Source organism: Lissotriton helveticus, chromosome 7, assembly GCF_964261635.1.
Source record: "Lissotriton helveticus chromosome 7, aLisHel1.1, whole genome shotgun sequence".
NCBI classification, from domain to species: domain Eukaryota; kingdom Metazoa; phylum Chordata; class Amphibia; order Caudata; family Salamandridae; genus Lissotriton; species Lissotriton helveticus.
Window position 1 is genome coordinate 173967485 of NC_136068.1, and position 27152 is coordinate 173994636.

General features: G+C 49.7%; 1 protein-coding gene across 3 annotated transcripts in view; it reads right to left on the reverse strand.

Moving 5' to 3' along the window:
* The window catches only part of EYA2 (EYA transcriptional coactivator and phosphatase 2), a 309526-nt gene that overhangs the window by 203380 nt on the left and 78994 nt on the right, over positions 1-27152 (reverse strand). The window contains exon 1 of one of the 3 annotated variants that reach the window (XM_078651877.1): positions 5842-5984. The exons of 1 other annotated variant lie outside the window; for it this stretch is intronic. The gene's annotated coding sequence lies outside the window, so the exon portion shown is untranslated. Of the gene's footprint in view, positions 1-5830; positions 5985-27152 lie in introns of those variants that run through there. One more of the 3 variants, XM_078651876.1, reaches the window with a different exon arrangement.

Sequence of the window (27152 nt, forward strand, 5' to 3'; positions counted from 1 at the left end):
ACAGACTAATTAAGACATACCGTTTAACAACAGAAGTAATAGGGCCAGTTCTCATGGGAGGCTACAAATCAAGACATAGTGGTACTAAGCAGGGACTAAAAAGGCTATCAAATCAGAAGCCAGCATTTACAAAGGACAATGACACGAGCCAATGAAAAATATGGACAGAGAGTGGGTGGAGCTTCAATTCCATACTTGAATACAGCATGCCTCTGAGGGCAGCACATGCGCTGCCCATTCGCGACCTTAAAATATGTTGGTGCTTGTTTTCAGTTTACTTACTGATCCAAGTTGGATCAGTAACAAAAAAGAAAAAAAATCTAAAAATGTTTTTAAAATGTGGGTGTATGGAAACAACATGGGGGAGAGAGGGAGAAACACAGCGTCAACGCAATACATGACCCTGCAGGGGGACAGAAGCAACACAGAGAGCACGTGTGGTGGGGAGGAAAAAAATGACGAGAGACGAGACGAGAGAGCAACATGGAGTGATTGAGGGATAAGTACATGCACGAGCAGGCAATGGGGAACTACGTGGTGAGGACGAGAAGCAAAGGGTGAGAAAGGAGGATGTGGGTAAGGAAAGCAAAATAGAGGGCAGAGGGAGGAAGGAGAAGCAATTGGCAGGAAAGCAACATGGAGTGGACGGGGAGAAGCGCATGGGTGAAAGAGCAATGGGGGGAGGACAGGAGGGCAAGTGCAACATGGAAAGGGTGGGGAGACTCACACAGACAAGAGAGCAACACTGAGTGCGGTGGGACACAAGTACATGATGGAGACAGCTGAATAAATCAAGCATGTTCATGGAGTGCTCACCCGAAAAGAAAAAAGTAGTGCTTGAAAAGAGCGCACTGGAGGCACAGAAGCAAGCCAATCAAAAGTGCTGGTGAAGAGGCAATGCTCCACAGGCGAGACAAACACAAGACTGACAAGCTGGGATATGAATAAGAAGCAGGCGAATTAATATGACATGAAAGTCAACCAATTTTAAGTAGCAGGTGTGCTCTAAACCCTGTATGTTCTTCTAATCAACATTTACCTGTAATCACGCAATTCTGTTCAAGTGGCTAATAGAAATTCCCTTTAGATTCCCAGTTTCAAACAATAATGAGCATAACTTCAACTGTACATACTTATAAAATGTTTTAGATCACATCATGTATGAAGCCAGTAAATGTCCCTGGACCCTGTCATGAAGTTACATCTGCATATTGTATGTTCCCTCAAGCGATGCTGGACGTGGGGAGAATTGGCAGGGCCGGACTGGCTACCGGGCATTTTGGTGTGCTGCAGAGCTGGGGGCTGATTTTGTTGATGGGGGACCAGCGTGTGCTGAAATAAATTTGTTTTGCTTTATTTCGAAACACACGCAGGTCTCCATCAACGAAATCAGCCCCATCACAGTGAAATTAGCCCCCAGCTCGGCAGCACACCAAAACACGCCAGCCAGTCCAGCCCTGAGAACTGGGAACTGTACTTTATTTTGCCCACTGATATCTATATATAGATATTGAGGGCAGGTGGGAAAGCCCATTAGGTTACCCATTGCCCTGCTTGCTGAAAGACCATATCCTCTCAATCGACCCAAATGTCCTTGAGCTTATACTAGAAGTCCTTGCCCTTAACGGCACATCTTAGTGTGACGAGCAGGGCAGAAAAATGGTACAGCACAAAACTTCATCTAAAAACAATGTCATGTCTATTGTTGACTTAAATGGCCATACCCTACTCGGATGGCGACTTTTAAAGAAGCCGCCTTCTTAGAGCAGTTATGTTTGATATTGATGCACCAAATCTGGAGGCTGAAGCTAAGACCACCAACAACATTCATTTGTCCGTTACATGTTGAGTACCTCAAAGCAGACCTCAGCCAACTCCGCCTTTCAACTTGTGCCTCCAAGCGACAAATGGCCTCCTCTGATTCGCCGCCAATGCTGACAACACAAAAAGGAATTTTCAAAATGGGGCAGAGCTAGCTTTGCTAAATTAGCTTGTTGGGATCAGCTGCTCGTGGAGTCACCATTGACAGCTTCATAACGAGAAGCAAAGGCTTTGGCTGTTGTTGCCTTGCGGGTTGTGTTCGCCGGCTCTACTGCTCTTTCTCTGGGCTGGTTTAAAGTGGTGCCCAAGGGTTGCAACCTGAGGTTTGAGTCTGGTCTTGGGTTGAAACCAGGGCCGGACTGGGAACCACAACCGGCCCTGGCAAAGTGATCGGCCGCCCCCTCCCTCGCCCGGGGGGGATGGGGGTGCCGCCGAGCTCTTTGCTAGGGCCGGTTTTCGGCCGATTTTGGTACAGGGCCGATTTGGCAGCTATGCTGCAAAAACGGCCCTCAGGGGCCCAAAACCGACCCCCACCCTAGCGGCACACCGGGGGATTGCCCGGTGCCCGCTATGGCCAGTCCGGCCCTGGTTGGAACCCCAAAAAGGTTCCAACAGATACTCCTGCATTCGCTGCCCACGTTCTTGCTACTTTAGAGACACAAAGCACAGGTACGTGCATTTGTTGTGTGCAAAGAAATTTACTACACACACTACATACATAAATATGGCATTATGGTCTTAACTGCTAGTAAGAGTGAGATTGTGTTATAAAATGAAAGAGTGCTGAATGATGTGATATCATCACATTAGCCCTACAATTCCTAACTATGAGATCACAATATTTAGTTCCAACCGTCCTGGTTTCCATGTTCTTATCTTTCCTCCACTTCACCCAGTCGTTATATGAGATAACCTTGTGGGAGCAAAAAGCGCTACACAGTAGCAACGTCACAGAAGCGTGCAGGCGCTGCACGTATCACCGCATCTCAACAGGCCATACCAAGCAGGGTTGTTCGGAGCCACAACTGAGCCTAGCTTGCTTTACCGATGAGGCAGGCACGTTGCAACCAAACCAGGCCAGTGCTCCAGTATTCGCACTGTAGAAACCTTAGTATCAAATCAAATGTGACAAGAAGAACGGAGAAGAATTTTGAACTGATAACATCACATCATGCAGCAATATTGTTGAAACATTATAATAATGGGCTCCAGCCTGGGTTTCGATGTGTGTGGTTTGGTAAATAAAAACCAGAAGGGGCTGACCAGTAAAATACTTCTATGCTTGAACTGGAGTCTGCCTCGTCCACCTTCCTCAGTGAGACAGAGAACATTTCAAGCTTTCCTGAACGTGTCTTACACCTCAGACAAATGTGGAGAGGTTGTGGCCTAACGGCTAGAGTTGTCGACTTTGATGCTGGGAAACTAAGTTCCAGCCTCGCCATCGGCTCCAAATCCTTCCTGGGATTCTGAGCAAATCACTTATTCTCCCTGTGAGTACCAAAAATGAATGTGCCCTTGTGTTACTTAACTGGTGCTCGTCATGTAAAGCGCTTCGATGTCTTTGAGTTGAGTTTGCGCTATATAATTAAAAAAAAAAGTGCAGTTTTTCACACAGCAACCATTCTGCATTCTCCGTAATTTCCCAATAAGATACTGCATAGGGAGGGTGGTCGACTTTACCCAGAGTACCCGTGAATCCATATCAAGAAGGCCAGGCAGGACCGGATTGCACGTGACCCGGGAGAGGCCAGTTTACTTTCCAAAATATGGGACCTGCTATAATTAAGTAGTTAGTTAACATAATTATGCTCTCTGGACATACATGGCAAATTTGATCTGGTGGTGTTATTAGTTCATATGTAACTAGGTGACCAAGGTTCTCCTCCAGCCATCCATACTTAAATACTTTGTGTGATCCTCGGCAAATGAATTATATTTGGTGATCTCATGTTGCTACATTGTCAGGTGCGAGATGATGGCCAGTGAGCATCGCCTCTTTAATATCAGGTCGCCTTGCACTGAAGGCTTTGGGGTCTCCATTTCTCATCATGAATCCATGCCCACAAGAACTGAAGTGTAAAAACAATAAATGACCCGTCAGGGGGGACCTTTCACACACACACAGAACAACTTAAGCGCCCTGTGTCTTTGATTCGTGGTCTCGCAAAAAGTGGGCTCCTTAAATGCAGTCTTTTACCATATCACGTCCACACAGCTCACCACCCCAAATTCATTCTCCGCCTTCTGTGATTCATAATCGAAAAAAACAACTACAACTACCAGAATGCAGTTGGGTTGTTGGCTTTAGAACCTGCGCACCTTGGTTGTTGGCACCTGATAAAACAAATCGGTTTACGCTGCTCAAATCGTCCTATCTTCCTGGGCCTCCAATTAAATTGCAAAAGGTAAGCAGTCCATAAACAAACTATTGTATGGTGTTCTATCCAAATTAAACTACACTAATGTGCTGTGTACAGTACCTAGGGGCAGATTTATGAAGGCCAGGCACCGCCGGTGCGTCACTTTTTCCAACGTTAAAAATGACGCACCGGCGGCGCAAGGCCTTCATAAATCTGCCCCCTAATGTTTAAGATATACCTGTTATTTAAAAAAAAAGGTAGTCTCCAAAGCGCTCTGCGCTTCCAGGCACTATTTCGGCATAACATCAAATGGCAATAATAAATGCATAGAAAGCAAATTAGTCACGCCGGACTAGGGCCTTTGCGAGATCGCCGACTGTACACCAGTGTAAAGTATTACATAAGATATCAAAGTGCCGTCTGCATATAGCGCCAAGAGGCCGAACAGCGAGCGCTGAGCTTCACTAACACCAGGCGAACTCGCAACAAATGTCGAAATGATGTAAACATTGAGCGCTTCAGACCCCCATCCATACTCACTCCGGTGCGTGGCGCGCCCTCGCTCGCGCGCTTGGCAGCCTCCGGCAGGTACGTGTGAGCAGCCGACGCACCGAGGCTCGCCCCGTCCCTTCTCACAGCCCCGGCCCCTGGCACTGCCCCCCTCGCCGTGTGTGGGCAGGCGAGCCAGTTCAGGTGCTGCTCAAGCAGCCATAAAATTGCGATCCCCTTCATTCAGCACGATTACTTAATTTAATCAAGTTACAGCGGAGCACCCACCAGGTAGGCGGTGAGACTGGTCTATTGTGTGTGGGGGGAAAAGAGCCCCACTAATGTGATTGCGAAATAATTAGATGGCACTTCCAAGCAGATTAAAGAGAAATTTGATTTTTTTTTAAATATACGTAATCCTAAAGAGGAACACGAACAAATATGTATTCATATTTTTTTTTGTTTAAATGAATACTTATGTTAAATATAGGAGCATGAGAAATATAAAGTGAATATTTGATGAACACAGTTACAAATATTAAAAAAGATTCAGTACTACAGAGCTTCTAATTAAAAAATATAATTTAATGTCAAATTTATTTGAGGTAAATCGTGAAAAGAAAGCTGCACTAGAGTTTGCACACACAGCCTTTTTAATGTTTTTTCCTTAGGATTACGAGCAACTACTGATATCTAGGCAACACAAGAACGGGTAATTAGATACAAATGTAAAAAAAAAAAGTTCGATAAAAGGTGCAGGTGAAATAATTTAAACATGGTGCGACATTACGTTTCTTCCCTTCGGCATCGATTACAATATAAACTGCAAACGGCACCAGCAACACATATTTTATTATCCAGATAAAGGTTTACGTGCCACTCACAACACCGGTATGCAAAACGCATGATGCAAAAAGAAAAAAAAAAGGTGAACCTGGAAAACTATAAAAACACGCACTGATTTACAGTTTTTCTTCGGAATTAGTAGATTTGCAGATAGCAGCTCTGCGTTCCTCTAAATTTAAAAACAACGGCTCGTCATGTGAAGTATTTAACTGTGATGTGCACACAGCCGGGGGTGAGCTTTAGCCGAAAGGTAAACACGCCGGAGTGAATGAGCTGAAAGGTAAACACGTCAGAGTGCGGGCTGTTTGCCTTACCTGGTGCGCACCTCGTGGGACTCGGGTAAAGGCGCCTCTCCCTGGCTTCGCAGCGCTGGCCTGGACGCTCGCCGTTCTCACGCGCTGCTCAGGAGCTCTCGGGCCGCCGCCTGCTCGGTGTCCGGTTTCTCGGGAACTGAAGGGCCCTTCTTCCCCTTCTCCCTGACGGGCGGCCCATCTCTCCGCGCCGCCGCCCCCTCCCCAGACGCGCGCTCCCGCGGCCCGGGGACTGGAGGTCATTCATTATGGGAGGCAACAGCTGGGAGGCGGACCTCCCAAAACTTCCTGCAATTATCGGCCAGGGAGATGAGAGGGAGATAGGCCGGGCACCGGGATGGGGACGCTTTGTTCCAGGGGGTCGGCTTCTGCCCTATCGCTTTCCGAGGTAGCCTTGGGTTTTTACGCAGTCCCAATGATTTTTTTCCATCAAGGTCTTTATTCATTCCCTGCCCCAAAGATAAGCACTGGGGCGAAATAGGGCTGCTGAGGTCTGGTGGTGTTTGCGGCCCTCGGGTTTGGGTCGTGATCGGCACAGCGCAGGCTTTCATCCTCCCCGGGCTAATTTAACGAGTAGCCATTTCAAGCGCCTAGTAAAACGTGATCATACAAGCTTATGAGCGCTGTGCTTTATTTAACGCAAGCGCTGTAAAAACAGCATATCACTGGAAACATGGGTTTTTAATTAACACCATAGAAGCTCACACTTCTACCTCACGTTACACTGCTGTAACAGGTCACACCACTACCTCAAAATACACTGCTATAATAGAGGTCACACCGCTACCTCAAAATACACTGCTATAATAGAGGTCACACCGCTACCTCAAAATACACTGCTGTAAAAGAGGTCAGACCGCTACCTCAAAATACACTGCTGTAAAAGAGGTCACACAGCTACCTCAAAATACACTGCTGTAACCGCTACCTCAAAATACACTGCTGCAATAGAGATCACACCGCTACCTCAAAATACACTGCTGTAAAAGAGGTCACACCGCTACCTCAAAATACACTGATGTATAGAGATCACACCACTACCTCAAACTACACTGCTGTAAAAGAGGTCACACCGCTACCTCAAAATACACTGCTGTAATACAGGTCACACCGCTACCTCAAAATACACTGCTGTAACCGCTACCTCAAAATACACTGCTGCAATAGAGATCACACCGCTACCTCAAAATACACTGCTGTAAAAGAGGTCACACCGCTACCTCAAAATACACTGATGTATAGAGATCACACCACTATACAGTAAAGGGGGTGGTGATGGACAGAGTATTCCCAATTAATGCAGAACACTCCTACCCAGTCACAGATCAGGGCTTGATCCATCACCGTTTTTTAGCTCACTGCACCATCCCAGTTCAGAACCTGGCTATATGCAAATTAGTCTGTCCCTGGCCCAGTGCATCATGGGAACAGGGCAGACCAAAACTACCAAGCCAATTCTTCACTAGAAAGGAAACAAGCTTCCGGGGACCGGTTTCTGGCATTACAGCCGTCTTCGGCCCGGCTTGCTTGAATCCTGATGGTGCAGTGAGCAAGGGACTCGCATCCGAGCATACCCTTCCACGCTTATGGTGGCCAAAACGATACAGTAAAGGGGGTGGTGATGGACAGAGTATTCCCAATTAATGCAGAACACTCCTACCCAGTCACAGATCAGGGCTTGATCCATCACCGTTTTTTAGCTCACTGCACCATCCCAGTTCAGAACCTGGCTATATGCAAATTAGTCTGTCCCTGGCCCAGTGCATCATGGGAACAGGGCAGACCAAAACTACCAAGCCAATTCTTCACTAGAAAGGAAACAAGCTTCCGGGGACCGGTTTCTGGCATTACAGCCGTCTTCGGCCCGGCTTGCTTGAATCCTGATGGTGCAGTGAGCAAGGGACTCGCATCCGAGCATACCCTTCCACGCTTATGGTGGCCAAAACGATACAGTAAAGGGGGTGGTGATGGACAGAGTATTCCCAATTAATGCAGAACACTCCTACCCAGTCACAGATCAGGGCTTGATCCATCACCGTTTTTTAGCTCACTGCACCATCCCAGTTCAGAACCTGGCTATATGCAAATTAGTCTGTCCCTGGCCCAGTGCATCATGGGAACAGGGCAGACCAAAACTACCAAGCCAATTCTTCACTAGAAAGGAAACAAGCTTCCGGGGACCGGTTTCTGGCATTACAGCCGTCTTCGGCCCGGCTTGCTTGAATCCTGATGGTGCAGTGAGCAAGGGACTCGCATCCGAGCATACCCTTCCACGCTTATGGTGGCCAAAACGATACAGTAAAGGGGGTGGTGATGGACAGAGTATTCCCAATTAATGCAGAACACTCCTACCCAGTCACAGATCAGGGCTTGATCCATCACCGTTTTTTAGCTCACTGCACCATCCCAGTTCAGAACCTGGCTATATGCAAATTAGTCTGTCCCTGGCCCAGTGCATCATGGGAACAGGGCAGACCAAAACTACCAAGCCAATTCTTCACTAGAAAGGAAACAAGCTTCCGGGGACCGGTTTCTGGCATTACAGCCGTCTTCGGCCCGGCTTGCTTGAATCCTGATGGTGCAGTGAGCAAGGGACTCGCATCCGAGCATACCCTTCCACGCTTATGGTGGCCAAAACGATACAGTAAAGGGGGTGGTGATGGACAGAGTATTCCCAATTAATGCAGAACACTCCTACCCAGTCACAGATCAGGGCTTGATCCATCACCGTTTTTTTAGCTCACTGCACCATCCCAGTTCAGAACCTGGCTATATGCAAATTAGTCTGTCCCTGGCCCAGTGCATCATGGGAACAGGGCAGACCAAAACTACCAAGCCAATTCTTCACTAGAAAGGAAACAAGCTTCCGGGGACCGGTTTCTGGCATTACAGCCGTCTTCGGCCCGGCTTGCTTGAATCCTGATGGTGCAGTGAGCAAGGGACTCGCATCCGAGCATACCCTTCCACGCTTATGGTGGCCAAAACGATACAGTAAAGGGGGTGGTGATGGACAGAGTATTCCCAATTAATGCAGAACACTCCTACCCAGTCACAGATCAGGGCTTGATCCATCACCGTTTTTTAGCTCACTGCACCATCCCAGTTCAGAACCTGGCTATATGCAAATTAGTCTGTCCCTGGCCCAGTGCATCATGGGAACAGGGCAGACCAAAACTACCAAGCCAATTCTTCACTAGAAAGGAAACAAGCTTCCGGGGACCGGTTTCTGGCATTACAGCCGTCTTCGGCCCGGCTTGCTTGAATCCTGATGGTGCAGTGAGCAAGGGACTCGCATCCGAGCATACCCTTCCACGCTTATGGTGGCCAAAACGATACAGTAAAGGGGGTGGTGATGGACAGAGTATTCCCAAATAATGCAGAACACTCCTACCCAGTCACAGATCAGGGCTTGATCCATCACCGTTTTTTAGCTCACTGCACCATCCCAGTTCAGAACCTGGCTATATGCAAATTAGTCTGTCCCTGGCCCAGTGCATCATGGGAACAGGGCAGACCAAAACTACCAAGCCAATTCTTCACTAGAAAGGAAACAAGCTTCCGGGGACCGGTTTCTGGCATTACAGCCGTCTTCGGCCCGGCTTGCTTGAATCCTGATGGTGCAGTGAGCAAGGGACTCGCATCCGAGCATACCCTTCCACGCTTATGGTGGCCAAAACGATACAGTAAAGGGGGTGGTGATGGACAGAGTATTCCCAATTAATGCAGAACACTCCTACCCAGTCACAGATCAGGGCTTGATCCATCACCGTTTTTTAGCTCACTGCACCATCCCAGTTCAGAACCTGGCTATATGCAAATTAGTCTGTCCCTGGCCCAGTGCATCATGGGAACAGGGCAGACCAAAACTACCAAGCCAATTCTTCACTAGAAAGGAAACAAGCTTCCGGGGACCGGTTTCTGGCATTACAGCCGTCTTCGGCCCGGCTTGCTTGAATCCTGATGGTGCAGTGAGCAAGGGACTCGCATCCGAGCATACCCTTCCACGCTTATGGTGGCCAAAACGATACAGTAAAGGGGGTGGTGATGGACAGAGTATTCCCAATTAATGCAGAACACTCCTACCCAGTCACAGATCAGGGCTTGATCCATCACCGTTTTTTAGCTCACTGCACCATCCCAGTTCAGAACCTGGCTATATGCAAATTAGTCTGTCCCTGGCCCAGTGCATCATGGGAACAGGGCAGACCAAAACTACCAAGCCAATTCTTCACTAGAAAGGAAACAAGCTTCCGGGGACCGGTTTCTGGCATTACAGCCGTCTTCGGCCCGGCTTGCTTGAATCCTGATGGTGCAGTGAGCAAGGGACTCGCATCCGAGCATACCCTTCCACGCTTATGGTGGCCAAAACGATACAGTAAAGGGGGTGGTGATGGACAGAGTATTCCCTTGTTCATCACCACCCCCTTTTCTGAATCGTTTTTGGCCACTATAGGTGTGGCAGGGTATACTCAGACATGAGTCCCTTCCTCACTGCTCCATCAGGATTCAAGCAAGCCGGGCCGAAGAGGCTGAAATGCCAGAAACCGGTCCCCGGTAGCTTGTCTCCTTTCTGGTGAAGAATTGGCTTGGTAGTTTGGTCTGCCCTGTTCCCATGATGCACTGGGCCAGGGACAGACTAATTTGCATATAGCCAGGTTCTGAGCTGGGATGGGGCAGTGAGATAAATAACGGTGATGGATCAAGCCCTGATCTTTGGACTGGGTAAGAGTGGTCTGCTTAATTCAGACACTCTGTTCATCACCACCCCCTTTTCTGAATCGTTTTTGGCCACTATAGGTGTGGCAGGGTATACTCAGACATGAGTCCCTTTCTCACTGCTCCATCAGGATTCAAGCAAGCCGGGCCGAAGAGGCTGAAATGCCAGAAACCGGTCCCCGGTAGCTTGTCTCCTTTCTGGTGAAGAATTGGCTTGGTAGTTTGGTCTGCCCTGTTCCCATGATGCACTGGGCCAGGGACAGACTAATTTGCATATAGCCAGGTTCTGAGCTGGGATGGGGCAGTGAGATAAATAACGGTGATGGATCAAGCCCTGATCTTTGGACTGGGTAAGAGTGGTCTGCTTAATTCAGACACTCTGTTCATCACCACCCCCTTTTCTGAATCGTTTTTGGCCACTATAGGTGTGGCAGGGTATACTCAGACATGAGTCCCTTTCTCACTGCTCCATCAGGATTCAAGCAAGCCGGGCCGAAGAGGCTGAAATGCCAGAAACCGGTCCCCGGTAGCTTGTCTCCTTTCTGGTGAAGAATTGGCTTGGTAGTTTGGTCTGCCCTGTTCCCATGATGCACTGGGCGAGGGACAGACTAATTTGCATATAGCCAGGTTCTGAGCTGGGATGGGGCAGTGAGATAAATAACGGTGATGGATCAAGCCCTGATCTTTGGACTGGGTAAGAGTGGTCTGCTTAATTCAGACACTCTGTTCATCACCACCCCCTTTTCTGAATCGTTTTTGGCCACTATAGGTGTGGCAGGGTATACTCAGACATGAGTCCCTTTCTCACTGCTCCATCAGGATTCAAGCAAGCCGGGCCGAAGAGGCTGAAATGCCAGAAACCGGTCCCCGGTAGCTTGTCTCCTTTCTGGTGAAGAATTGGCTTGGTAGTTTGGTCTGCCCTGTTCCCATGATGCACTGGGCCAGGGACAGACTAATTTGCATATAGCCAGGTTCTGAGCTGGGATGGGGCAGTGAGATAAATAACGGTGATGGATCAAGCCCTGATCTTTGGACTGGGTAAGAGTGGTCTGCTTAATTCAGACACTCTGTTCATCACCACCCCCTTTTCTGAATCGTTTTTGGCCACTATAGGTGTGGCAGGGTATACTCAGACATGAGTCCCTTTCTCACTGCTCCATCAGGATTCAAGCAAGCCGGGCCGAAGAGGCTGAAATGCCAGAAACCGGTCCCCGGTAGCTTGTCTCCTTTCTGGTGAAGAATTGGCTTGGTAGTTTGGTCTGCCCTGTTCCCATGATGCACTGGGCCAGGGACAGACTAATTTGCATATAGCCAGGTTCTGAGCTGGGATGGGGCAGTGAGATAAATAACGGTGATGGATCAAGCCCTGATCTTTGGACTGGGTAAGAGTGGTCTGCTTAATTCAGACACTCTGTTCATCACCACCCCCTTTTCTGAATCGTTTTTGGCCACTATAGGTGTGGCAGGGTATACTCAGACATGAGTCCCTTTCTCACTGCTCCATCAGGATTCAAGCAAGCCGGGCCGAAGAGGCTGAAATGCCAGAAACCGGTCCCCGGTAGCTTGTCTCCTTTCTGGTGAAGAATTGGCTTGGTAGTTTGGTCTGCCCTGTTCCCATGATGCACTGGGCCAGGGACAGACTAATTTGCATATAGCCAGGTTCTGAGCTGGGATGGGGCAGTGAGATAAATAACGGTGATGGATCAAGCCCTGATCTTTGGACTGGGTAAGAGTGGTCTGCTTAATTCAGACACTCTGTTCATCACCACCCCCTTTTCTGAATCGTTTTTGGCCACTATAGGTGTGGCAGGGTATACTCAGACATGAGTCCCTTTCTCACTGCTCCATCAGGATTCAAGCAAGCCGGGCCGAAGAGGCTGAAATGCCAGAAACCGGTCCCCGGTAGCTTGTCTCCTTTCTGGTGAAGAATTGGCTTGGTAGTTTGGTCTGCCCTGTTCCCATGATGCACTGGGCCAGGGACAGACTAATTTGCATATAGCCAGGTTCTGAGCTGGGATGGGGCAGTGAGATAAATAACGGTGATGGATCAAGCCCTGATCTTTGGACTGGGTAAGAGTGGTCTGCTTAATTCAGACACTCTGTTCATCACCACCCCCTTTTCTGAATCGTTTTTGGCCACTATAGGTGTGGCAGGGTATACTCAGACATGAGTCCCTTTCTCACTGCTCCATCAGGATTCAAGCAAGCCGGGCCGAAGAGGCTGAAATGCCAGAAACCGGTCCCCGGTAGCTTGTCTCCTTTCTGGTGAAGAATTGGCTTGGTAGTTTGGTCTGCCCTGTTCCCATGATGCACTGGGCCAGGGACAGACTAATTTGCATATAGCCAGGTTCTGAGCTGGGATGGGGCAGTGAGATAAATAACGGTGATGGATCAAGCCCTGATCTTTGGACTGGGTAAGAGTGGTCTGCTTAATTCAGACACTCTGTTCATCACCACCCCCTTTTCTGAATCGTAGAGATCACACCACTACCTCAAACTACACTGCTGTAAAAGAGGTCACACCGCTACCTCAAAATACACTGCTGTAATACAGGTCACACCGCTACCTCAAAATACACTGCTGTAATAGAGGTCACACCTCTACCTCAAAATACACTGATGCAATAGAGGTCACACCTCTACCTCAAAATACACTGCTGTAATAGAGGTCACACAGCTACCTCAAAATACAATACTGTATAGAGCTCACACGCTAGCTCAAAATACACTGCTGTAATAGAGGTCACATTGCAACCTCAAAATACACTGCTGTAATAGAGGTCACACCGCTACCTCACAATACACTGCTGCAATAGAGGTCACACCACTACCTCACAATACACTGCTGCATAGGACCCGGATCCCCCAGCATGCTCCCCGCTCCCTCCTTGTAACCTGACAACCCACTTGAAATCAACAACAGAGATTTGTGTGGGTGTAAAACGGCCATGTTTAATATTTTGACATTTCATAAACATGACAAAGGCATTTCAAAATTCATTATATACAGTTATCAACGCAATTTTATTCTTGACTTCCTGATCTTCTTCCGCCGGATTAAGATTCTAATCCTCCAGCACTAAGGGGGCTTCCAGCTCCCTTCTTCCAAGCCGTGCATCCACGCGAGGTGGAACCCACCTGCGCCCCATGAGGAGTGGACCCCCAACCTCTGATCCTTGTCCGCCTTCTCCAGGGGCCCACCCTCCGATCACCAGGCTGACGAGAAACCCAGGAGGCTCGTAACCTGTCGCCCTAGCCTCTCCAGCCGGGGCCCTATTTCACAGCGGAGAGCTTACCATCTCCCCCCTCAGTGCTGGCCTAGGGAGTACGCAAGGCGGACTCCCGTCCATTCCGTCGGTCAATTTTACTGTTCCAAGGTCTTTCTACCGCAACACGCCCTTCCAATCCACTGAGCTAAAGGGACGGGTGGTTGGGAGTTTAAAACTGCACAAGGGGCTGTAGGAGGGAGACGCTTCTGGGAGGCCGCCACCGGTCCGGTGCGACAGAGGAAGGAGAGGCCGGGGTCCCTGCCCCTGTAACCTAAATAGGTCACCAGGCTCCGCCCTCTGTCACACCGGAAGTGCGTCCTCCTACCCCGGAAGGGTTAAGCGGCCGGTCGCCCATTGGGGCAGACCGGCCGCCCCTATCTAGACAAGGGAGGGCCGGGGGGCCGGGTCCTAAGTGCGCGCTCGCCGATGCTCTGCTCGCGCTTGGCAATAGAGGTCACACCACTACCTCAAAATACACTGCTGTAATACAGGTCACACCGCTACCTCAAAATACACTGCTGTAATAGAGTTCACACCGCTACCTCAAAATACAATACTGTAATAGAGCTCACACGCTAGCTCAAAATACACTGCTGTAATAGAGGTCACATTGCTACCTCAAAATACACTGCTGTAATAGAGGTCACACCGCTACCTCACAATTCACTGCTGCAATAGAGGTCACACCGCCACCTCAAAATACACTGCTGCAATAGAGGTCACACCACTACCTCAAAATACACTGCTGCAATAGAGGTCACGCCGCTACCTCACAATACACTGCTGCAATAGAGGTCACACTGCCACCTCAAAATACACTGCTGCAATAGAGGTCACACCACTACCTCAAAATACACGGCTGTTATAGCGGTCACACCGCTACCTCAAAAATACAATGCTGTAATAGAGGTCACACCGCTACCTCAAACTACAATGCTGTAATAGAGGCCACACTGCTAACTCAAAATACACAGTTATAATACAGATCATACTGCAACCTCAAGATACACTGCTCTAATAGAGGTCACACCGCTACCTCAAAATACTATGCTGTAATACAGGTCACACTGCTACATCAAAATACACTACTGTAATAGAGGTCACACCACTACCTCACAATACACTACTGTAATACAGGTCACACAGCTACCTCAAAATACACTGCTGTCATAGAGGTCACACCGCTACCTCAAAATACAGTGCTGTAATAGAGGTCACACCGCTACCTCAAAATACACTGCTGTAATAGAGGTCACACTGCTACCTCAAAATACAATGCTGTAATACTGGTAACACTGCTACCTTACATTACACTGCTGATATACAGGTCATACTGCTACCTCACCATACACCGTTATAATACAGGTTGCACAGTAACCCTACAATATACTGCTGAAATACAGGTCACACCGCTACCCCAAGATACACGGCTGTAATACTGGTAACACTGCTACCTTACATTACACTGCTGTAATACTGGTAACACTGCAACCCCACAATGAACTGTTATTATTCAGGTCACGCTGTTACCTCAAAAACACTGCTGTACTACAGGTAACACTTTTGCCTCAGATTACACTGCTGTAATATAGGTCAAACTGCTACCTCAAAATACACTGTTATAATACAGCTCACGGCGCTTCCTCACAATAAATCGTTATAATACAGGTCACACTGTTACCTTAAGATACACTGCTGTAATACTGGTAACACTGCTACCTTACATTACATTGCTGTAATACTGGTAAAACTGCTACCTTACATTACACTGCTGTAATACTGGTAACACTGCTACCTTACATTGCACTGCTGTAATACTGGTAACACTGCTACCTTAAATTACACAGTAACTATACAAGTCACAATGCTACCTCACAATACACTGCTATAATACAGGTCAAACTGCTACCCCCACACACTGGTATAATAAGTCCAAATTGCTACCTCACAATACACTGTTATAATACAGTCCAGAGTGCTGCTTCACAAAACACTGGAATAATGAAGTCACACTTCAACCCCACAACACACTGCATCAATGTAGGGCACGCTGCTGTTTTGCGATAGACAATTATGACACAGGACGCTCCGCTACTACACAATACACCACTTAATAATAAAGATAGCGCTGCTATAGGCTGCCATAGCACAGGCCGTACTGGTACCTCATAATACACTAATCAATAATAAAGATAGCACTGCTGTAGGCTGTTTTAGCACGCGCCGCCTATACCTCACAATACACCGCTTAATAATAAAGATAGCGCTGCTATAGGCTGCCATAGCACAGGCCGCAATGTTATCTCACAATACACCGCTCAATAATAAAAACAGCACTGTTATAGGCAGCCATAGCACGCGCCGCCTGCTACCTCACAATACAGCGCTTAAAAATAAAGATATCGCTATTGTCTGACAATAGGCTGCCATAGTACAGGCTGCACTGCTACCTCACAATACCCCACTTAATAATAAATATAGCGCTGCTATAGGCTGCAAAACCCCCCTTAACCACATGCGCGCGGCGGGTGTTCCCGCTGCGCGCTGAAGTTTTAAAAACCCCGCGGTTCATGACGAACTCAGCTCGTCATGAGCGCACGGCAGGTAAAACTCATAACGAGCTGAGCTCGTCATCAGCCTCGAAGGGGTCAATAATAAAGATAGCGCTGCTATAGGCTACCATAGCACGTGCTGCCCGCTACCACACAATACACCTCTTAATAATAAAGATAGCGCTGCTATAGACTGCCATAGCACAGGCCGCACTGCTACCTCACAATACACTGCTCAATAATGAAGATAGCGCAGCTATAGGCAGCCTTAGCACAGGCCGCACTACTACCTCGTAATGCACCTCTTAATAATACAGATAGCGCTGATATAGGCTGCCATAGCACAGGCCGCTCTGCTACCTCATAATGCACCTCTTAATAATAAAGACAGCACTGCTATAGGCTGCCATAGCACAGGCCGCTCTGCTACCTCACAATTAGGGCTCATAGTTTTATGGTATTTATTTTTTTTAACTTTTCCGTCTTTATTTATCCATATTTATTTTTGGGCCATTTTATCTGTAATTATCCATATTTATTTAGTGTTTTGTGTATAAATTAACTTGTAAAACTGTACATTTACATATTAATTTAACTGTAAGAAGCACACTCATACTTTGATGTCTGTCATGTTTTCGCTATTTAAGCTACCAAATATTACATACCAATACATCCACAGGTCAATATTAGCATTATCCCACAAATGCATGTTGACATATACCATTACTTAAGGACATTTCATCCTGTTTTTTCATTTTTCATGCTGCCACCTGCTCAGCTGCAGGGCTATTATTCATGAAAGACAGCACAGAGGTTCACTCAAAGAAGCACAATTTTCTATATTTATCTGCCTTAAAAAATTAATGCAAACAGAAAAAAAATTGTTTTCTGTTTGTTTTTATCTGTAAAAATCCGTACAAATGGAAAACAGGGAGCGTTACTCACAATACACTGCATAACAATAAAGATAGAGCTACTGTCTGACAATAGGCTGCCATAGCACAGGCCGCACTGCTATCATAAGCCATGGAGGACTATCTCGCCTTGAACTATTATAATACAAGAACCAGAGCAATGATCTCTTGGCATTTCGAAAGTCTTTAAAAACGTGGCTTTACCAACAGGCTTACGCTTAGAACTGTGTCTAGTGTCTCATATAAATAGCGCCATGAAACCCAAGGGTGTACGTGCGCTCTAGAAATAGATATTAACATAACATAACATAACAGCTATCTCTCAGTGCACTGCTATAACTAAGCTCACTGGTATTATGCAACCCCGTGACAACTGCATATTCAACACAATATGTACCTGCTGCACTTGCCACATAATTTGACATCTGCCTCATAATTTGCAGGTATCAGGAACACATTATTTCTAGATTAAACAGATGAAAAGTTACTAAAAATGCTGCCAGACGGGGCGTGGCTACGAGCCGACAGCGATGGCTGCGTAGAGAGAGCGCTCTCACACCGAGGCAGCTCCTTTGCCATTAATCCGACACAGAATCCGCCTCCAGTGTACCACCGGCGAAAGATTCGGCGTGAGGCACTTCAGCGACGCCGGCCGGCGCTTCTCCGGTTAAAATTGGTCACAGTTTACCGGTGGGACGGGAGTGCTTCGGTGACGGCCCTGCCGGGTAAGGAAGCACCGGCCTGCCGTAGCGCTGCCCCCCGCCCGGAAGTAGCCGCGAGACGGGAGGCTATACGGAAGGAGGTGCTGAGGGTGCCGACCCTCCACAGAAGTGTCCGCAGCTCCCACACCAGTGCTGCGCTATAGCGATCGAGGGTTCCACGTCGGAGTAGACCTCCTGCACGTCCGACTGCCCTGGGGCGTGGAGGCTCCACATGTGCGCTGTGACCGGCTCGGCGGCAGGTACGAGGCCAGGACGGGGAGAGCGGGAGCGAAGTGTGCCATTGCCTGTGTGAACGGTGGGGCTGATACTCGGCGGCAGTTGGGCGCCTGGCCGCACGTACATAACAGACTGCCGGGCGGCGGACAGTGCGTCCTGTGACGGAGGGTGCGATAACCTGGCAGTGCGGGGGAGAGTGAGGTGCCCCTGACCCCTGGGGCTGAGAGTGGCGATAATTCCTGGCACTGGGCCGGAGTCCTGGACTTTTGGGCGCGAAAGCAGCACCCCCCTGACCCGCGACGCAAGGCTTGGTGGATCTTTGAGGCCTCCGCGCCTGCAGCTGCCTGGCTCTGATTCTGGCCGCGAAAGAAAGGAGGCGGGGGCGACGCCAGCCGCCTGGAACGACACAGGAGCCTGAGTTTCGGGGTCCTTCAAGGGCCCTCGCGAGCCGGAGGAGTCTACCCTGACCGCTGCCCCCTGCCCAACAGCACTCTGGTGCAGCATACCCGGAGGAGTGGGAGCGCTTCCACGTTCAGCGCCATTTTCTGTCACGAGGATCCTCTGCACCGGCCCCCCTCGTGCTCACGACCTGAAGTCATGGCAAACAGAGGTCACAGGAGCGCAGCTGCACAGGCGAAGCTGGAAAAATATGCCTTTGAAAAAAGTGCCGCACCTCTAGCCGAGAGTCGTCCCTCGGGGGGCAAGAGTCCGGTGGGTGAGGGGACCAAGAAAGTGACTTTAGAGGACCTGATGAGGATGCTTACGAGCGTGCAGGCGACAGTGGGAGCAATCTCGACTGATGTTGGGCTGCTGAGGGCGGATTTCCACAAAATGACGGAGCGGGTGGCCCAGGTGGAGGTGGTCACTAAATCGCTGGTGGAGGACACCTCTGAGCTGCAGTTGGCCACTGAACGATTGGAGGCGATTGCCAAAAAGCTACAAGACCGCCTGGACGATCAAGAAGGGAGGTCACGACGGAACAACGTCCGCATCCTGGGCATTCCGGAATCTGAAGGCAAACGCTCGATGGATTTGTATGTGGAGGAGCTCATCACGACAAAGCTGCAGCCGAAGGGTCTCTCCCGATTCTTCTCAGTCGAAAGGGCACATAGAGTCCCGGGGGGGACGCCGAAACCTGGGGCGGCACTGCAGCCGGTGCTGGCTAGACTCTTTAACTTCAGAGATCGGGATGCCATACTCCAGTCGGCCAGGAATTCCGCCCCAATCAAAGTGCTGAACTCCACCATAGCGTTCTTCCCTGATTACACAGCTGAGGTGGCCCGAAGACGTAAGACTTTTATCGACGTCAAGAAAAGCCTGCGGGACAAGGACATGCCGTACTCTATGTTATTTCCGGCACGGCTGAGGGTCGTGGACAATCACAGGGCATGGTTCTTCGACACACCAGAAGCGGCGAGGGAATGGCTGGACGGCTGGAGGCAAGTGGAGGCACCTAGGCGAGATGGTAGATCTCAACGCGACAGAGGCTCCCTGCAACAATCGGGCCAGGAACCATCTCAGGGCCATAGCCAAGACCTGTTTGCAGAGCCGGGTCTGGAGGAGAGAGAGTATTCCGAGGAGTGAGGACTGACGATCGAATGTCATGCATTGCCTGTGGACACTTGGGCCCTGTACAGGGCCGGGAGGCTGAGGTAGCTTGGAGCTGCCGTCGGGCTGGAGAGCTTCACACCCCCGACAAGCAAGTACTATGGGTTGTGATGGGACAAAGCGCTCTGCTAAGTTGGGGGAGGCGGGCGGTTTCAGACCCGTACAGCAGGGAGGCAGGGAGGGGGGTGGGGGGGTTTGGATGGTTGTTTTAGTTCTAGGTTGTTTGTTTACCTATTGTATTGTTTGGCACAGCACGAGCTACACGGCACCGAATGAGGGCGACTTGTTCATAAGTGACGTTGCTTCCTTGGGTTCATTCCTCCTGGACTCGTATCACACCTTGATCGATGGTGACACACTCACAGGCTACACCTGAGTTCCCCATGACACACCCCTCCCGCACTCTAACACTGACGGCACTCACATGGAATGTCCGAGGATTGGGAGACAGAGTAAAGCGAGGCCTAGTGCTACAATATTTGAAACGCTGTAAACCGGCGATAGTTATGCTGCAGGAGACCCATTTAGTGGGCACGGCCTCCAGAGCGATGGACAGGTGGGGGTACAAATTCGTCACTCATGCGGACTTTACGTCCGGTTCTAGGGGGACGGGAATCCTTATAAGGAAAAATTTCCCATTGATGTGCACACAAACTAAGGTGGACACTCAGGGCCGCTTCGCAGCGGTAACAGTACAGTGGGAGGGCCAGCTCTTTAACTTCGTGTCTGTGTACATCCCGCCTAACCTACACACTGAGGCTCACACTGCACTGGCCTCCTTTCTCCTAGCATTACCGACGGCGACACTGGTTTTGGGGGGAGATTTCAATGACGTGGTGGACCATACCCTTGATAGACATCCACAGGCTGCGACGGTACGGGGAGGCGGGCGACTCTCCGGTCTGGTAGACGCCTTGGGACTGACGGACTGCTGGCGATACACACACCCCCACGACAGACACTACACATACTACTCAGCTACACATAACTGCCTCTCGCGAATTGACCATGTTTTCATGTCCGGTGAAGGGCTCTGCGGAGTCGAAGAGGTGGCCATCTGCCCCAGAGGTATCTCCTACCACTCCCCTATCCTGCTCACGTACTCGAATCGCCGCACGCACAGATGCCGTACGTTTCCGATCCATGCGAGCTATCTGCACAATGCCCCTTTGAAGAAATCGCTCACTACGACTGCCGAGCGCTATTTTCAGGAGAATGTGGGGTCAGTGGACTCCCAGAGTACTCTATGGGAAGCGTTTAAAACGGTGCTGCGGGGGCAGGCGATCACATCGGTAGCGGCCCACAGGAGGGCGCAACAGCAAGACCTCAGTGCACTGGAGGAGGCCCTTACAGAGGCCATCTCTAGACAGGATTCCAATCTGTCACTGGGGGCCGCCCAGGCGGTTCGGCTGTGCCGCATAGAATGGATGGCGTACCAGAGGGAATCGGTTAGGACATCACTCCAGGCCACCCGCCATAGAGTATACGAACTGGGCGATAAAGCAGGAAAGATGCTGGCCTGGCTCGATAAAAAGGAAAGGGCGGGCAGGGTTATTGCTCAGCTGACGCTACCTGACGGACGGGCGACCTCTGACCCCGAGGTCATTGTTGGCCTGCTGGCGGACCATTACGAAGCCGTCTACGCCCCTCAGGCAGGGTTCTCGACGGAGGAGGCATATGACTACATCAAGGATCTGACGATCCCCTGTCTCTCGCCAGAGGCGGCACTCTTGTTAGAGGCCGAGGTTACCGTGCAGGAAGTAAGGGAAGCGACCGAGGCGTTGGCGTCTGGGAAGGCCCTGGGACCCAACGGCATCCCGGTGGAATTGTACAAACAAACGTCCCAGACGACAGCCCCCCATCTTCTTAACATGCTCACGGACAGCCTAGAAAGGGGCATGCTGCCGAGTGACCAGCGCCTGGCCGCTATCATCCCGATCCACAAACCTGGTAAAACGGCAGAGGAATGCACTTCCTACCGCCCCATCTCCCTGCTCAACGCGGAGCCAAAGATCCTAGCCAAGTTACTGGCGTTGCGGTTGACCCCCCACCTTGTCACTCTAATACACCCGGACCAGTCCGGCTTCATGCAGACGCGCAATACCTCACATAACTTGCGGCGTTTACAGGCGGTTTTGGCTCGCAGGGAGAGTATACGGGAACCTGCGGTACTGCTCTCACTGGACGCCACTATGGCGTTCGACACGGTGGAGTGGCCTTATCTCTTCGCTGTGCTCCGACGCATGGGCTTTGGGCCCCGCTTTTGTGCGTGGGTCCGACTGTTGTACGCTGGCCCCCTGGCACAGGTTGTGGCAAATGGACATATCTCTAGGACCTTCCCGCTTGGCCGTGGAACGAGGCAGGGTTGCCCATTGTCTCCTCTACTGTTCACATTAATCCTTGAGCCGTTGGCAATTTGGGTCAGGTGGGAACCATCTATCAAGGGTATCCGGTGGTCACCAACGTGGGAAGATCGGATATCGCTGTACGCCGATGATGTCCTGCTCTACCTCACGGCCCCACGGAAGTCGGTCCCGGAGCTACTCAATGTCTGCGAGAAGTTCGGGAGAGTATCAGGCTATAGAATTAACTGGTCAAAATCAGTTCTTTTCGTTCTTGTTGGCCACCCCCCCCCCCGCTTCCGAGGGGCTGTCCGTTGGCATACACTGCTGCCCCCTTTAAATATCTGGGGATTTACGTCACTCCGAGTCCGGACGTATTCCATGCTTTGAACCTGAGACCCCCACTGGAGCGGTTTGTTCGTGATGTCAGGGTATGGCGTTCCCTTCCACTCACTCTTCTGGGCAAAGCTGCCCTGTTTAAAATGATGGCTCTGCCTCGGTTTTTGTACCTCCTGGAGAATACGCCGTTTCCGGTGCCCCCGCCTACTTTAAGGCCATCTCGGCGGCACTTTCTAATCTGCTCTGGGATGGGAAACCGGCCCGCATTGCGCAGAACAAGCTGGTGCGGGACTGGTACGATGGGGGGATAGCACTCCCTAGTATTGAACTGTATTACTGGGCTGCCCACCTTAAACAGATCACCTTCTGGTTGCATGTCCCACACACGGACCCCGCCTACATGGCGGACAGGCAGAATATCGAACCCAGAGGTCTGCTGAGAAACCTATATGGTCGCACCGTCCCGTCTGAGCTACAGGGCCCGACGCGTCATACGATCCAACTCTGGTATAAGGCACATAGACACCTGCACTGCGCACACACTGTTACACTGATGACTCCTCTATGGGACTCACATAGGTTGGGTTACATGGGCAATACCAAAGGGTTTAAGGCATGGGACGACATTGGAATTTCAGTGGTGGGGGACCTTTGGAAAAATCACAGAATCGTTGATTTTGGGTTCTTACAGTCCACATATGGTATGGGAGAGTCCGAACGGTACAGATTCATGCAGATACGGCACGCACTAGGGGCAGCCATTCCAGCAGGTGCGACTTTGCAGGAGTCTACCCCCCTTGAGGACCGTTTGCTGACTGAACACATGCCCCAAAAAGCCACCTCATTCACATACCGGAAGCTAGTTAACAATCTCCCTGACATGTTGTCCAAGTTGCGCTCCAGTTGGGTGGCGGACATAGGTGACCTTGATGACTCGGAGTGGCAGGAAGCTCTCTCGTCCCCGTGCGAGTCGGCGATTCCCTCCAGACTTAAGCTGGTGCAACTGAAAGTCCTGCACCGTACATACTATACCAGGACGGTTCTGTATAAAATAGGAAAGGCTGATCGGGAGTACTGCCTCCGCGGCTGCGGAGAAAGGGGGACATTCTACCACACCATCTGGGACTGCGGGAGGCTGGCAGGGTATTGGACAGCGGTGCTCCGCACTGTCTCCCAGACTGTGAATGTTTCCCTGCGGCCAGACCCGCGCTGCTGCTTGCTAAACGTATGGGAGGCCACGGACCTGACCCATCGACAGCGGGACTGGGTGGTGTTGGGCCTGATGGTTGCGAAGCGCAATGTGGCTAAACTGTGGGGGTCACCTGTAGTGCCCCGACTGAGAGATTGGTGCAATGATATGGATGACGCAATGGTGGCTGAGAAGGCGGTGTTTGTCCGGAGGGGCTGCCCCAAGAAATGGGGTCTGATCTGGGGGGCATGGAACGTATACAGAGGAAACATCTGTGAACCACCGAGAGAGGAGTTGGATGAGGGATTGTCGGATTGAGATTTAGCATGTTGCTGAGGGGATGTGTGCTGCTGTGATCTGCAGCCTTGCTGGGTGCCTGGCTAGAGCAAGGGAGGGTGGAGCCGGGAGGGGCCATGTCCTACGTCACTAATGATATGATGTTTTGATGCTGGATACAAGTCTATTTGCCCGCTGGGAACGCTCTATGGTTTTAATCGATGACTGTGCTCTTGTTGTTTGGTACTGTTTGGTTCTAAGGTTAAAAGCAGACCTTTATGTCTACCGATGAGAATTGACAAAGTAATGTTGCACGCTAGATATGTTTGCCGCCGGGCCTCAGGGATGCCGGCTAAACGGCTGTGTAAACTTCCACATTCCAACTTTATCGCTGAATTGATTGAGACCGGCCCCAGAGGTTGTAGGCATTCAACTATGTCTTGAATTACGTGTGCAATAAAGGTCTTATAAAAATAAAAAAATTAAAAAAAAATGCTGCCAGACATTTTGCAGCACAGTGGCAGCCATTTGCAACCATTAACTGGTCACTTTTCAGGTGCTGTTGGATGTGAGCTGGTGTTAAACTAATACCAGTAACGTAAACCTTTTGCTCAGACACTGTTAACAATACATTTCCATAATACAGGAAGCACTGGTACATGGTACCAGGTGACACGCTGCCAGAATACATGTGTTGCATTTATCATGACAAAATACATTGCTTTAACAAAATCACTACTGTAATATATTGCAATACACTGCAGTTCGATTCGAGGCCCAGCGATTTGTGATATGCTGCTATGAAACATTCAGCACTGGTATCTCGTGATACTTTGTTATAATAGTTATGTCGTGATATACTGTTGTGATACAAGTAACACTGCTATCTGCAGGTACTCTGCTATAAAACAGGCACTGCTATGTCTCGCTGTACTCTGTTTATTACATAGGAAATATTACTCTCTAGTGATACGCATGGCTGCTATATCATGATAAACGGCTCTAATATCGGCGACGCTGCTATCTCACGATACACAGCTACGATACATTCTCTGCTAAGAAGTGAAGTTGTCTTGGAGCATGGCTCATGGTGAAGATGATCAAATATGGTTTTTCAGCCCACCTGAATGGGCCCCAAGCTCTCCTCCAGTGGCAGCTTCTACTTAACAGGGGTGGCGGGGGATGAAAAATAAATCACTGACTTGCAGGCCCGTCACCGCCTCTTGGTCCTAGTTGGTTGACTCCTGGAAGTAGGAAGCACACAGGCTCCCCTTGCCAATCATGACGCTGCTGTCACCAGCATGACATCAGCATCGTGATTGGTCTGAGCGCTGTGGTTCGGCCCTCAGACAGAGACAGGGAGCCTGTGCATGTTCTCCACCCAGGCTGTGCAATACAGCCGGGTGGAGAACATGCTAAGTGCGCATGACTGTTTGACGGGCCCAAGGCAGCCAGCTAAACAGTCATGCGCACTTGGAGAGTGCCAACCACTCCTCCCCCTCCTCTGGTCAGCCCAGTCCTGCCCGCACCTAAGCCAGTACGGAAAAATAAAATGATAATAACATTGTGTTATTATCATTTTAATTTTTCCTTTTTGAACTGCTCACAGAGCAGTGAGGCGATGCTCCTCCGCCTTGGTGGAGAAGCCGCCACTGCTCTCCTCCACACATTTGAGCAGCATTGTATTACCTGTCCATGCTCTACAGTTCCCGAAAGGTAAAACACAGCTCCAGGAAAAAATATGCAATGACTTAATACCTAAATGAAGAAGAGATGCACAGTTGGCTCTCAGACCCCAGGCTCTCCGATTGACACACTGAGCCTTTGTTGGCACTGCACTGAACTTTATCCGCAATTCTTTTCTATGTCTCCTCTTGGCTATCCATGTTCTTATGTCCTGGAGCAGGTGCCCACCTTCTCTGTAATAAGAGCTCGTTCTGCTCAATGAAAATCGTCCTTAACCACTAATATTATTGATATTGTATTAGTGACCACATCAAACAAGAATACAATAGTGGCCCACCCATGCAAGATTGTTAGTTTAGATCCCCTCGGTGAATCAGCCAAGGTTGCCAGCAGTAATGCAAGAAAGGTTTTATCAATGTCCAGTGTCCCTACGTGGGTAATAACAGCCACCGCAGCACCGCCCCTGGCCAGGGGCGTAACACAGGGCCCCGCAGCCCACGCGGTGCGGGGGGCCCCAAGCTCCAAGAGGCCCCCTCGGCACTGCACTCTGGCCAGAGAGCTCATGATTGAGCCCGGAGGGTGCCCCTCTACGTACCGTGCAGGGAGGCCCCCTCAGTTTTCGTTACACCAGTGCCCCTGGTACCAAAGTAATTATATATGTAATATGTCTCCCCAGGGCCACACGTTTATCACTCAAATATCAGCTTAGAATTTGTTTTGGGAAATCAACCATTTGTATCCAAACATCAGCTTATTTATCTGAAAAAGTCCACTTTTTCATCTCGGAAATCCACTGTTCGATTTTGGTACACATATATTAATTCAACCAAGCAAAGCTTTTATAGGGTAGGGTGACCTGCACACAGGAGAGATACTGGAGAGCTACCATGAGCTCACACCCTACTCATTGGGGAAGCCTGTACTGGAGTGATGTCACACAATTAACCCGTTCCGTGCTAGTGCCGGCCATCGGCCGACGCGAGCACTACCTCTCTGGTGCTGCGCACGCCCGTTGGCTGACGCAGCCCCGCCCACCTTATAAAATGCCCGCACTGCGGCGGAATTTCCGCCACGGTTCACGGGTTAATAAATACACATATCTCATGACAGAGTGCAATAACAGGGGCAATAAAGCTATCTCAAGATTCACTGCTAGGCCAGGCAGGACCTGATCTACATTAAGGCAGCCGCAGGAGTGTGCCGCCACAAGGGGGCATTGGTTTGCTACAAGAGAGCCTAAATACACCTGGTTCTTTAGGGGGTGGTGCACCAAAATGGCAAGCTCCCCGGCACTGATGAAAATTCTACTGCTGGATAGTACTGTAGATGTAGTGCTTATACACTGCTATAATGCATGTTGTTCTGATATATCACAATGAACTTCTAAAATAAATGTAGTTCTGCTCCAACTGTATCATTTTCTTTACTACCTAGAAGTTCAGCGATGGGCATGCCACAACTAAGTTATTACACCACATCAGAGATAGAATGTAATA